This window comes from Cimex lectularius, unplaced genomic scaffold (genome assembly GCF_000648675.2).
Source record: "Cimex lectularius strain Harlan isolate CLEC.00 unplaced genomic scaffold, Clec_2.1 scaffold17, whole genome shotgun sequence".
Lineage (NCBI taxonomy): Eukaryota > Metazoa > Arthropoda > Insecta > Hemiptera > Cimicidae > Cimex > Cimex lectularius.
In genome coordinates this window covers 2,437,939-2,450,343 of record NW_019392640.1, presented here as the reverse complement: position 1 = coordinate 2,450,343, position 12,405 = coordinate 2,437,939, and positions in this window count along the sequence as shown.

Sequence of the window (12,405 nt, the reverse complement as noted above, 5' to 3'; positions counted from 1 at the left end):
TCGAATCCAGCGGCCCTGCATTCGAACCCGACATATTTTTACAAATGGGCTTTTTTTTAAAACACCGGCACCCTTCGGGTTGATTGAATCCTCTGCTGTTGCGAACCCTCATAAAAAAAAGACTTTGTATCTCTGATAATCCTGGACTGTCTACTCTTGCTTATTTTTTCTCTTTCTTTTTTAAAATTATGCATCAATTATATCCTTGCTCTAAAGTAAACGTAATAACACAACGCAACTGATGGCTAAAACTAAGGTGATTTTTTCAGCATAACATGTAAAGCTATTGAATTGATGATTGGCTAAAGCGTTATTTACATTGTGTCATTTTTGATGATCATTCGAAGTGAATCATCTTTGATCAGTTATGTATTTTCACTGCTCAATGTTTCTCGTTTTGCGTCTGTTTTCCCTTTTTGTGTAAAAAGTTTATTGAAACGGATCTCCTCAGAAATGGTGTATGGAAAGAAAAGAAAAACAAAATTTAAAAAAGCAAAATCCTTCTAATATTAAAAAAAATAAACATACAGAAAATATATACATTTGTCACATTTCAATTTATTTCATGATTAGGCCTAGAGTAGAATGAGAAGGAAGGCTGACTATTACTCTGAGGCAATTACATCATTTTTATTTGAGTTATTATGGTTTTGCAAACTATAATAACGACGAGCATTAAAAAATTAGTGAAATTCATTAACAATGTATTCGTAGGGAGATTAAAAAAAAGAAAGGTAGTTGTTACTATTTTATTTATTTACAAATAACAGTGTTCCTAGTTATTAGTGTATTGTTGTCAATCGAGATCCTGTGATGAATCGGATGCGGGGGCTTGGAGCCGTGAAGACTGCTGTGAAGGGGGAGGAGATAATTGTTTAGCGTGTGCAGGAGAATAAGCTCTGAGGTATGGGTGGAGGCGTGGGGTACTTCAGGAGAGCACTGGCGGTAAAAATTGAGGATGTTGGTACTGAAAAAAAGGGAGAAGGCTGTGGACCTGAGTAGGTGGTATATATGGATAATTTCGAAAAAAATCTTTTCAAATCAAACTTCAAATTAATTCTGTTCATTTTTTGAAACGCTATGTAGACAATATTTTATGCATATGGTCGGGAACATTAGAGGATCTCGAAGAATTCCTCAAACTAATTAATCCTTAAAAGCCCAAGGTGTGATTTTTACCTAAAATATTGATGAAGTCTTTATGAATTAATTGTATAATATCGAGCCATTTATCAATTTATTAAATAATGTAAGATGCCACCCACCTTCAGAGGTACCTTGGTCTTTGTTTATCTCAACACCAGTACCTCTACAGGGTCCTTTGTTCAATGGCTAATACTCAATCCAGGACTTGTCAGGCAGAAATAAATTACTCTTTTTTAATTTATTTTATTGTTTTTAGATTTTATTGTTTTCAGCTAAATGAAAATCTTGAAAACAATTTTGGTGTAAAAACAGACATAATCTGATATTACACTTCTCACACTGCACGCTAGTTTTTCCTACGTGACAAAAACGGCATTTTCCTCTTGATGAAAATGTAGGCCAGTGGTTCGACTATCTTTTCGAACAGCAGAACATGGGACTTTGGAAACTTTTCCCGAAACCGTCCTTAGTTTAATTTTCGTAATTGGGGTTTTCATCTTTCTATCTCTTCGCACCCTCCCAAAGAGGAGAAGAGAATCAACCTCCGCCAATCTAAACTTTTTAAAACGAAGCTCGTCAATTTCTTTGTTACTGTCTGCATTTCTTGGACAACCAAACAACAATCTAAACAGTGGAGGAACCAAGCATTAGGCAGGCTCAGGTCAATTTAATCTCTATACACATTTTACATTTTTTACATTTTCGTACACAACATTTCACATCGGAAGTAAACTCCAATGAAGTCCGGTTATAACGATATTGAAGGGACCAGGCACAATTGATCGTTACACCCGGAATGAGAGGAGGGAGGAAAAAAACAGTTCTATAGCTTATAGTTTTATATATTATTTACTTTTAAATATGTATGTACGTAAGTACATACCTAATTCAATTTTTACAAGTTAAAAAATGCGTAATATGTATTATTATAATTATACAATAAAATAAAATTAAAGGAATAACTAATAATCGTAATTATGTAATTGCTATTTATGTACATACATACTTACCTTCTTTATTTTTTGACAAAAAATCTGAAATTTTAGTTTGCTTGTTTTTTTTTTATACAAATTTTTGCTCACATATTTGTCTAGTTTTTTATTTAAGGAAGCTGCAGTTTCAGGTTTATTTATGTCATCATTTAGGGCGACGTATGTCCGAATGACACCAAGAGCGCTGTAAACTTTTGATAGAGTCGGAGTAAGGAAAATATCATCATCAGTCTCGTCGATATCATCTTCAATTTTATTCTTATTTAAAAGACGCCACGATTGATTCTTCGGTCGGTTCCTCTGATGTAAGGATGTTAGCATCGACTTCTGCGTATGACTGTGTAACCCCGGGATCCTGGAAGAGTGATTCAGGGCTAAATGAGTCGCGCTAATTTCTAAGGCTATTTTATTCGACACTAGGCGATTTACAATTAAGCGTCTTCTTACGAGCTACTTATAGGTAATTAAGTCGGCAAAAGGGGCAGCTGGATAGAATTACTAGGGTCTTAATAATAAATGATTGTCGCCACAACTCTTATCAACACAGGCACTCACCGATTATTACTGCCACGATGAGAGTCCACCACATCACACAAATCTTTATTTAGAACTGTTCTCTCTGGCTGCTCCGCGTCTACTGACCCCTATTGTTTCCGTTCACCCGAGGCCGGGTTGCTGACATAGCACCTAGGTCCCCCTTTTGCCGACACTGTTTCTTATTATTCTACTTACAATTATTAAATCTACTTAAACCAAGATTTGATTCATTTTAAATTTATAAATTTTTCCCATCACCGGTTACAATTCACTCCCCTCCGTTTGAAGTGGTTGCTTCCCTTTGGAACAACCACTCCTATACTATTATGTCTAACACTATACACTACTCCACCTCACCACTGTTCCACTCGATGACCTCTTCCAAGGTTGGTGTTGCTCTTGGTGCGGCCATCTTTTCTATGGCCGGCACTCTTACCGCCCTCCCGCGACTTCTCCACCACCAGGCTGCAACTCCGACCGATAGCAGCAGTACGCCGATAGAGCTTGCACCCATCCCCATAATCAGGGTACGTCTCCTAGTCCGGCGCACCTCGCTGTTCGCTCGTAATAGGGCTTCGAGCTCTGCTTCCCATGCCCCGTGTCGTCCTCTTGATACATCTCCATCCTGTAAGAGCGTTGCCTCCGCCTCCTTCCATCCTTTGTCGCTGGGTTCCGCAACTGGAGTAGCGTACCGCATCAATGGCATAGGTGTCCACTGTACTACCCTTTTCTCCAGGTCCATTGATAGGTTGTTACTGCTGGTGGGCAAGAAGTAGGAGTCCGGTGTTCGTAGCGTACATCCTTCAGCTGCTGCCACCTTGCCCACGCCCTGCACCTCCATCTCCGTTACGGTAACATTTCCCTTGAGATCACATTCTGAGGTCAGCCTCGTTGGCGCCGGGACGCTGTAGAACCAAGCCTCCTGTTCTTCGCTCCAGGCCCAAACAGGTTGGTACGTTCCGAGCACGGTCCTCCAAGAACACAACGGGAAAGCTTTGCTTATTTCCCCTAAGAGCAGCAATGTCAGGCAGCATGGCCTATGGCGGGATACGAGCGGCCATCGGGCAGGGCAAACGACAGGTTTCTTCCCTTTGCAGAAGCGCAGCTCTTCCCCTCGGATCTGGACGAAGTGCTGGTGGTCTATCGCTGCCAGGAGGTAGTCTGCCTCTGGTTGGAGCGATAGGATTACTCCGGTAACAGGATCCCGAACAGGTAGAGTTATCACGCGTAGCAGGCGGAGCCTTCTTTCCATGGAGGCCAATGGCAGGTCGACTATCACCTGCAAGCAGTCTTGTGTGGAGGTGGCATGGACCTCGGCGACATCATAGTAAGGATACATGTCTGCGGCGGAAGTACCTGTAATCAATCGGAGCTGCAGCGGCAACATAATCGCTACTTTTGACAATATTTGACTTAATTCTATAGGGGACAACAGGGTGCTATCCAGCCTTCCCCGTGCCAGGGACAATACCGCTTGATGAAGTGACCGTAGTTCTATTTTCGCTCTAACCGTCCCTAACTCTAAGCCCCTAAGTACGTTTGATGAGTTCATGTACAAGAACAGGAGTTCGTCTTGAATCGCAACCAGGTTCGTCAAGTTGGCTACTTTCGCAATGACCTCACCCATGGCCTGCGACCATCTCGACATCATCCTGTTCAGCTGAGCACTCGACTCTTCCACTCTCTCACTTAGCTGTCGGGTCAGGGAGATATGATCGTGGTTGATATGGACTAGGTCTCGATTCTCGCGGTCTAGCACATTTAGCGCTTGTTGAGTTTCGGCTAGGTCGTCCGCGTCAGGGTTCCCGAATAGTATTTTAATAACTTTACCTCCCACGTCAACTAAACCTCTTCGCGTTCGCGTCGGGGGCAGAAGGTCCTTTAGAAAGTGGCTCTCGACTTGCATTTCTTCTACCATCCTGTTCAGTTGACCTAGTTCCCCAAGGTACGACTTCAACAGAGACGTGATGCCGGGAGTTTCTGTAAGTCGTTCTTGGACTTGTCGCACTTGGTCCTGCAATGTTGATACCTCCTCCTCGATTTTCGTTACATTCAGTACCGTGACGATTCTCCATCTCTCTCCCGTTAGGATGACCTCGCCCTCGTCCTCGAAAATTACACCATCCCGCGCCCAGTGGTCCGGCTCTCCCATACCTCCTGCAACAATTAATCGGAACTTATTAACTGGATTCTGCGGCGAGGCCTGAGTTGGATCGGTGACCGAGTTCTTATTTTCAAAAACCTTGGGAATACAAAAAGTAACATCTAAAAGCGCATAGTTTTTAATAGTAAAGAAAATCTCCTTTAATATTTCAGGTCCTCTCTCAAAAAAGACACACAATTGCATATATTGATCGGCCAAACGATAAATTATAAGTTATAAATCATAAGAACACTTACACAGCGATAACTCCAGTGCGACGTTTTGGATTCTGTTGATTTGAGGTCTATTCACGAAGTATTAAAGATGTCTGAAAATGTTCAAACTGCTATAGCTAAACCTCGTTTGACCGAGGAGGGGTATTAATGGGCCTCCCGGGCTCCCAATCCGCATCGCGAGGGTTGTCAGCCTCAGGGGACGATTCCCGGGAAGATGGGTGATCATTCTCGCGAGGGCTGTCAACCTCCGAGGACGATTCTCGGGCTGGTGGTTGTTGAATCTTCCCTAGCCGCTTCAACGTCCCCTCTCATCCAATACGGTACTGTCTTATCCACGCCATCGCCTTCCACCTCCCTTCTTCTTGGGCCCGTCCTCGGGTCCATCCTCTCATCCTCGTCTTCGTCTACTTCCCATGTCGTCAGCTCCACCTTTTCGGGGGTCTCTCTGTTTTCTTTTTGGTTGGCTTCTTCCACCAAACACTCTTGTCCTTCCGACTCCTCCCCGCTGCACTCATCCACGAACCAACTCCTTACCGGCGTCTTCTTTAGTCGGTTGATGTGAACCACGAGGAAGCTCCCATCTTCCCTTCGGATTCGGTAGGTGACTGCAGAGAGCCTAGCCTCAACCACGTAGGGGCCGGTCCACGGGCAGTGGAACTTCTGAGAGTCCCCTGGTTTCGCTATCGGCACATTCAATAACACCTTTTCTCCAACTTCAAACATTCGGGGTTGTCTCCCTTTGTTCCGGGCTTTCGTCCTCTTAGCCCATGCTTGCTCTGCCCGGGATCGGGCTTCCTTAAAAGCTTCTTGTAACCTGTCCTGCAAGACCCACCCTTTTCTCGGTGTCGGGTATCCCCTGCGGCGCGTTCCGCAGCGGGGTCGGTTCCTCCAGCTCTCTACCGAACACCAGATAGTTGGGGGTGAAGCCCGTGCTCGCATGCGGGATCGATCTATACGCCATCACCGCGAAAGGTACCCACCTATTCCAGTCTGTCCCATCTCGAGCCACGAAATGGGAGATAGAGGCGGTCAACGTTCGGTGAAGTTCGATTATTCCATTGGACTCTGGGTGGTACGGCGTTGTTTGTAGCTTTCGTACTCCCAGTAGCCGGCATGTCTCCTTGAAAAGCTGAGACACAAAATTTCGCCCCTGATCGGTCAGAAGCCGTCGGGGCGCGCCATGGCGGGTCACGATTTCTTTTACGAAGGCACCTGCAACCTCCTCTGCAGTTTGGCCCCTCAACGGGATCGCTTCGGCATACCTGGAGAAATGATCTATAAAGGTCAGCAGATATCGATGTCCTTCTTTGGTCGTGCTCAACGGGCCCACAATATCTAGCGCGACCTGTTCGAATGGCCGGGTGGGTAAGAACGGTTGTTCGAGCGGAACTCGTAAACCAGTTGGCGACTTCCTTTTTGCGCACGATAAACACCCCTTTACAGCTTCTTCGACGTCACGCCTCCAGGTTGGCCAATAATACTTGGCGGCTACCTTAGCTTCAGTTCGTTCGATTCCTGGGTGCCCCGCCCAGGGTGTTCTGTGGCATTCAATCAGGATATCTCTCACCCGGCTGGTCGGCACCAATAGTCGCCAATGTTCCCCATGCCAGTGGTTCTTCTCAACTAGGTACCAGAGTCCTCGCGTGTCCTGTTGAGCCCCGTCTTTCTGAGCAGCCACGATCCACTCTTCTTTCTCCTGTTCCCGTCGGAATGCGGTACTTTACTCGGTGGGGCCGTTATATTCCACGACCTGGGCTACCGCTCGACTCAAGTCCGCGTTACGATGATCTTTCCCGGGTTTATGCTCTACTTTGTATTCGAACTCAGACAGACGGAGAGCCCAGCGCGTCAGCCGAGAAGACGGATCTCGGAGGCTGAGCATCCACCTGAGAGCCGCGTGATCGGTAATCAGAGTGAACTGGCGCCCCAGAAGGTAACAGCGGAACAATTTCGTAGCCCATATTACTGCGAGTAGCTCTCGCTCCGTGACTGAATAATTAGCTTCGGATTTGTTTAATTGGCGACTGGCAAATGCGATTGGCCGTTCTCGGCCGTGCTGACGTTGAGACAAGACAGCGCCCAACGCCGTGCCAGACGCGTCCGTGGCCAGTATGAAGGGCTCGGTGAAGTCGGGATACGCCAGTACGGTATCGGACGCCAGCGCATTGCGCAACGTTTCAAAAGCCCCTTGCTGATCCGGTCCCCATTCGAACGTCACTTCTGTTTTTAAGAGGGCCGTCAAAGGCCTGGCCACCGCCGCGAATGATGAAGCGTCGATAATAACCTACTAAGCCTAGGAAGGCCCGTACTTCCTTTGCTGATTTCGGTGTCTTATATTCCCGAATAGCAGTCACCTTCTCAGGGTCGGTAGCGACCCCATGTTTGCCCACAATATGTCCAAGGTATTTTACTTCCGTCTGAGCAAAGCGGCATTTTTCGAGGTTAACTGCCAAATTTGCATCCCGAAGTTTCTCCAGCACTTGGCGGAGGCGTTCCGCATGTTCGGGGATATCCTTACTGAATATTATAACATCGTCCAAGTACACGAAGCACGCATTTCCTTTTATCCCGGACAGAAGTCGATCCATCAGCAATTTTAAATTTATAAATTTTTCCCATCACCGGTTACAACTGCATCGCCGTGAAAATTGAAATCGAGCTCTTGGGCCCATTCATTAAAGTTCCTCACGTCGTCTTCCTGGTCGGTTCTCGTTTCTTTTCCAAAACCATGTCTAAAGCAATTTTGAATGGTTTTTTGAGTGACGTCGTCTCAGGAATCGGAAATCATTAGGATTGCGTCAAGTAGAGACACCTTAAAGTTTTCTAGCTGGTCCAACATTTTAAAACCAAACGTTGACGAAACTTCACTTTGAAGGATTTGATTATGCCTTGGTCCATGGGCTGAAGCGCAGATGTATTGGGTGGTAAAAAATGAAGTTCGATGTTTTTCAGGTTTGGGACTGACGGATGAGAAGGATAGTTATCTACAGTGAGAAGAATTTTTCGTTTTATTCTTTTAAGCTCTTCGTCCCATTTGCGAAGCCAGTGGGAAAAAAATCTCGCTCATCATCCACGCTTTTTTATTGTGGGCATAATCTACTGGAAGTTTTGGGACATTTTTGAATCTACGCGGAGATTTCGATTTTCCGATTGTTAATATTTTTTTCTTATCTGTTCACATCATGTTGCTCGCGACTAGGACTGTAACTCTCTCTTTTGAGTGCTTCCCACCATGGCACGATTCCCTTTTAAATCGAAGAGTCTTGTCCGGCGTCAATCGGTAAAACAATTCGGTCTCGTCGGCATTGTAAATGTGTTCGTCAGCGAAATTCTCCCGAGTTGTAGGCCAGATGCACTGTAGCCCATTTTCGTCGGACACTCCGGCTGGTACACTTGAAGATTCTCCAATGATCTTTCCAAACACGATGTTGTGCCTTGCCCTGAACCTCCAAGACATGGAGCATTGAAAATCTTTACCCAGGATCCTGGCGAATTCATATCCTTTTGCTTCCAAGATTGGCCCACTAATCGGAATGATTTTTCTTTCCATCGTAAACCACTCCAAAAGAGCTGCTTCAACCTAGTTTAGATGGTGATAATTAGTTTTAATTGGATTTCCCTGTCAAACAAGGGAGGCCGGACCAAGGAAAAAACAACTACCTTCATACGCCTGTCCAACTGCTATATAAAATAAGACAACTTTTTATTTACATTTTCATAACGTTTTACATTTTTTACAATTCTTACAATTTTATATTTTCGTACACAACATTTTACATCGGAAGTTAACTAATTCCTCATAACTTGAAGAAGCATACGCCCCTTCATAACATTGAGCTGAAAGCAGTGGCGGAGCCCCTATGCTTTCTTCGTCAATAAATACCTGCTCCAGTTGGTTTCTAACAATCAGTTTCCTATTTTCCGTAACCTACATCATAAAAGGTAACGAACGATGTCGGCAAGATGGGCTTCACGGGCGGTTCACAACAAGCGCGTCGTCACTCATTCTTGTGTAGGGGAAGGTAAGGTTCTAGAATTCAATAAACCAGAGATCATATTCATTAACATTTATTGTACACAATTCCGTCTCTTAACTGTACCCAAACAACGGAATCTTAAATAATCTAAAAGTCGGCCACAACTAAATCTGGGATGAGTCTATTAACAAAGCGACTTACCCCAAACGACGCTCGCCACGATTAGTGTCCACAGCATCTTTTCTCTCGACCGTCGACTTGGCTCGATGGGTCGCAACGGCTGGTTCTCGCTGGCTCTGGCTGGCTGAGTTCCCTTGTTGAGTCCCAGACGGAGTGTGGCTGCTTCTCTTCCGGATCGACTCCTGGACTTGGCTGTTCTCTGCCTGAGGGTGTCTTCGGTCCTGACTTAGGAAAGTTTTCCGAGGTGACTGCCTAGGGTGTCTGGTTTTGACTGACTTTTGATTTCCCCGTCACCCTTTTATACCAGGTTCTCTACCGGAGTAGGGGCGGAAAGGAAACTCAAAAGTCAGGGGAGTTCCCACGCCGCGGGTGGACCGGCGAAGACGGGTGTCGCGCACATGGTTGACGCGACCCCAATTTACGATGTCCCACGTGGCTACATATTTTTGACCGTGTGACGACAACCCTTCAGCACTAAATAACTAGACTAGATCGCGGTCGTCCTTTTTTCGTTTGCCATTTTCACTGACTGAATATATCTCCCCGGACCTCTTTACTTTCCCATAAGGCCTGTTCTATTTCCAACGCATGCCTTAACGCGTCTTTCAGAGTAGTATGTCGTCCAATGACTATCTGTTTTCTTACTTCTTCCCTGAATCCTCGGGAGAAAGCCTGAACAACCTTTCGTTCAACCTCCTTGGACCACCAAGAGGATTCGTCACCTGTTAAATCAGGCCGACCCGTCTTGGCTCCTAATCCGCTACACCGTTCTGCAAGTTTGTGAACACTCGTTTGGGCGTGCCTCGACGACATGTAGCAACTTCTCGAAATGTTCAAAATTTCTCGGGTCGCCAAAACGATCCCTCAGTGCATCGGCTAGAGCCTGATGATGTGATGTTGCTCTGCCTTTTCCGTTCGGGTGGGTCCGAACAGGCCGCCGCCGGGCCATGGAGTTTAAGTTTACATATTACGAACTTATCCTCCTCTGTCCAGTTCCCGCAAGCTGCAACCTCTTCCAAGTTGTCTAGGAACTCCTCTACCGGCTTAGCAGATACTCCTCCTCCCCAGGATTTGAACATCCCCTGGAGAGATAAGTCCCGCCGATAACGCCTCACATCAGTGATTCTGGACTCAGCCTCCTTGACCGTTTTCTCGAGGCTTTCTGCATGTTTTTGTTCGACTTCATCGAGCATTTTCTCGAGCTCCAATGAACGAAGCCGTTCGACACTAACTTGCACACGTAATTGCTCCTCTACTTGCTCATAACGACTGCAGGAGTACCCTCAACCTCTTTCAATTCTTTGATTTCTGACTTTTTTTTTTTTAACTAGCGAGCTTCGCGTTCCAATAAAGTCCTCAAATGCTTTGGCCTCTGATTTATTTGGTATGGATTCGTGCACCAACCAACCCCACACCTGACACCAGTTGTAAGCGGACGACGGCGCGGCAGCCGAATAATCTGCCAGCCAACATTAAGATATTTTGTCATAGTTCTCATGGTTTATTGAGGCAGTACATTTTGTTTATAAGTGGAATAAGATAGTTGGTATCTCCTATGGTTTTAAACAAAATTTGCTTCCTTTTCCCTCCATGATATGTAAGCTTTTATCGCAGCAAGGTATAAAATACATCTAGTCAGACTCTTTGTCGTTTCCTGTCACGCCTGAGGCTTCCATTGTTTTGTCAACAGACTGCCCTCTGTTTCTCGCCTGCTGCTCTCTAAAGATCGCCCATGGAAAAAAAGACAATTTCATTAATCTATGTGTATCATTACCTAGGTTTTTATAAAGAAAATTGGGGAATCTAGAACAGCGCCCTATGTTGAGCTTAAATGGTATAAAGTTGGTGTTTTGGGCAAGTCTTGATTATATTATTTTCAAAAACTTTTTTGGACATCTCCATAAAAACGTATGTAATAACAGCATAAATTTGAATTGATAAATTAATTCATTCTTACAGTTGTATACTATTTATAACTCTTTTGAAGCCAGTTACGACGTACTGAGGAAGTTGGTTTAATACAATATTAAAACATGTAAAGCAAACATAAAATAAGACATACAAATAATAGTAACATTACTCTGAAATTATGTGTATATGTATATAACTAAGTAGTAAAAGAAAAGATACAATAATAACTTGTGAGGAGGCTCTTTAATTCTGAAACTTTCTATACAAAACAAAAATGTTATTTACTTTATTTTTCAAGTCAGCAGTGTTTAAGTCTAGTAATAATACCTTTTCTGAATCTGAATGCAAGAAATATTTTAATCTAAAAAAAGTCGATAGATAATTAAAAAAGTGTATTAATTCATTTAGGAGCCTGAGAGGTACATAAAGAACAATAATAATTGAAACAACTCATTATAAGTGTACATGATGTTAAGCTATGGTTAAATTAAAATATTTTATTTAACTTTAATTTATATTTATTAAGAAGTAAGTGTCTTACAACTTCTTTCATACATACTGCTTTATTTTGCGCAGACTGTTAGAATTGACACAATTTCAACAATTCAAATATGGAAATATTAATGTTAAAATAAGTTTGTTGTGTCTACATATAATATGTAATTGACCACTTAATTTATATATAAGGAAGTGATTTTATGTTATATGTGATGTAGTCAATGTTATACAAATAAAATGTTTAAACATTAAGATTTTTTTTTTAACATCTGCATTCGTTGAATGCCATAAGAAAATTGATATTATATGTATGGCATGTAAACGTGAATAGGACCGACCAGTGATGGACGCTATCGTACATCAATATGATGAGAGCGATGAGCTCCATCCTAGGAAACCAAAGTAAACAGTGTGATTGTCGCGGGGCGACACCTCAAACTCCTGCAAGGATTATTAGGTAACGTGGTGGATGATGGGTTTTTGACAAAAGAGGAAGAAGGTTGATCGTACCGTAAGCAAAGGTAAGGGTAAGAGGTTGTATGGATAGATCAGTTGTATAAGGTGAGTAAAGCAGTAAAGCAGCAACGTCTCCATCTACCTTAAAAGTCTCACTTGAAAACTCACGCACATGGTTTTGAAAAAGATATTTCGTCTTCAAAACATATACAGTTTCATAAAATTGGATGTTTTAGTTAACAAGGAAAAATATGCAAATGCATATATTTCACAGCCTTAGAAATAACGAATGCTTAAATTCAGCAATCTTGCCAAGGAATTCTCTTTTC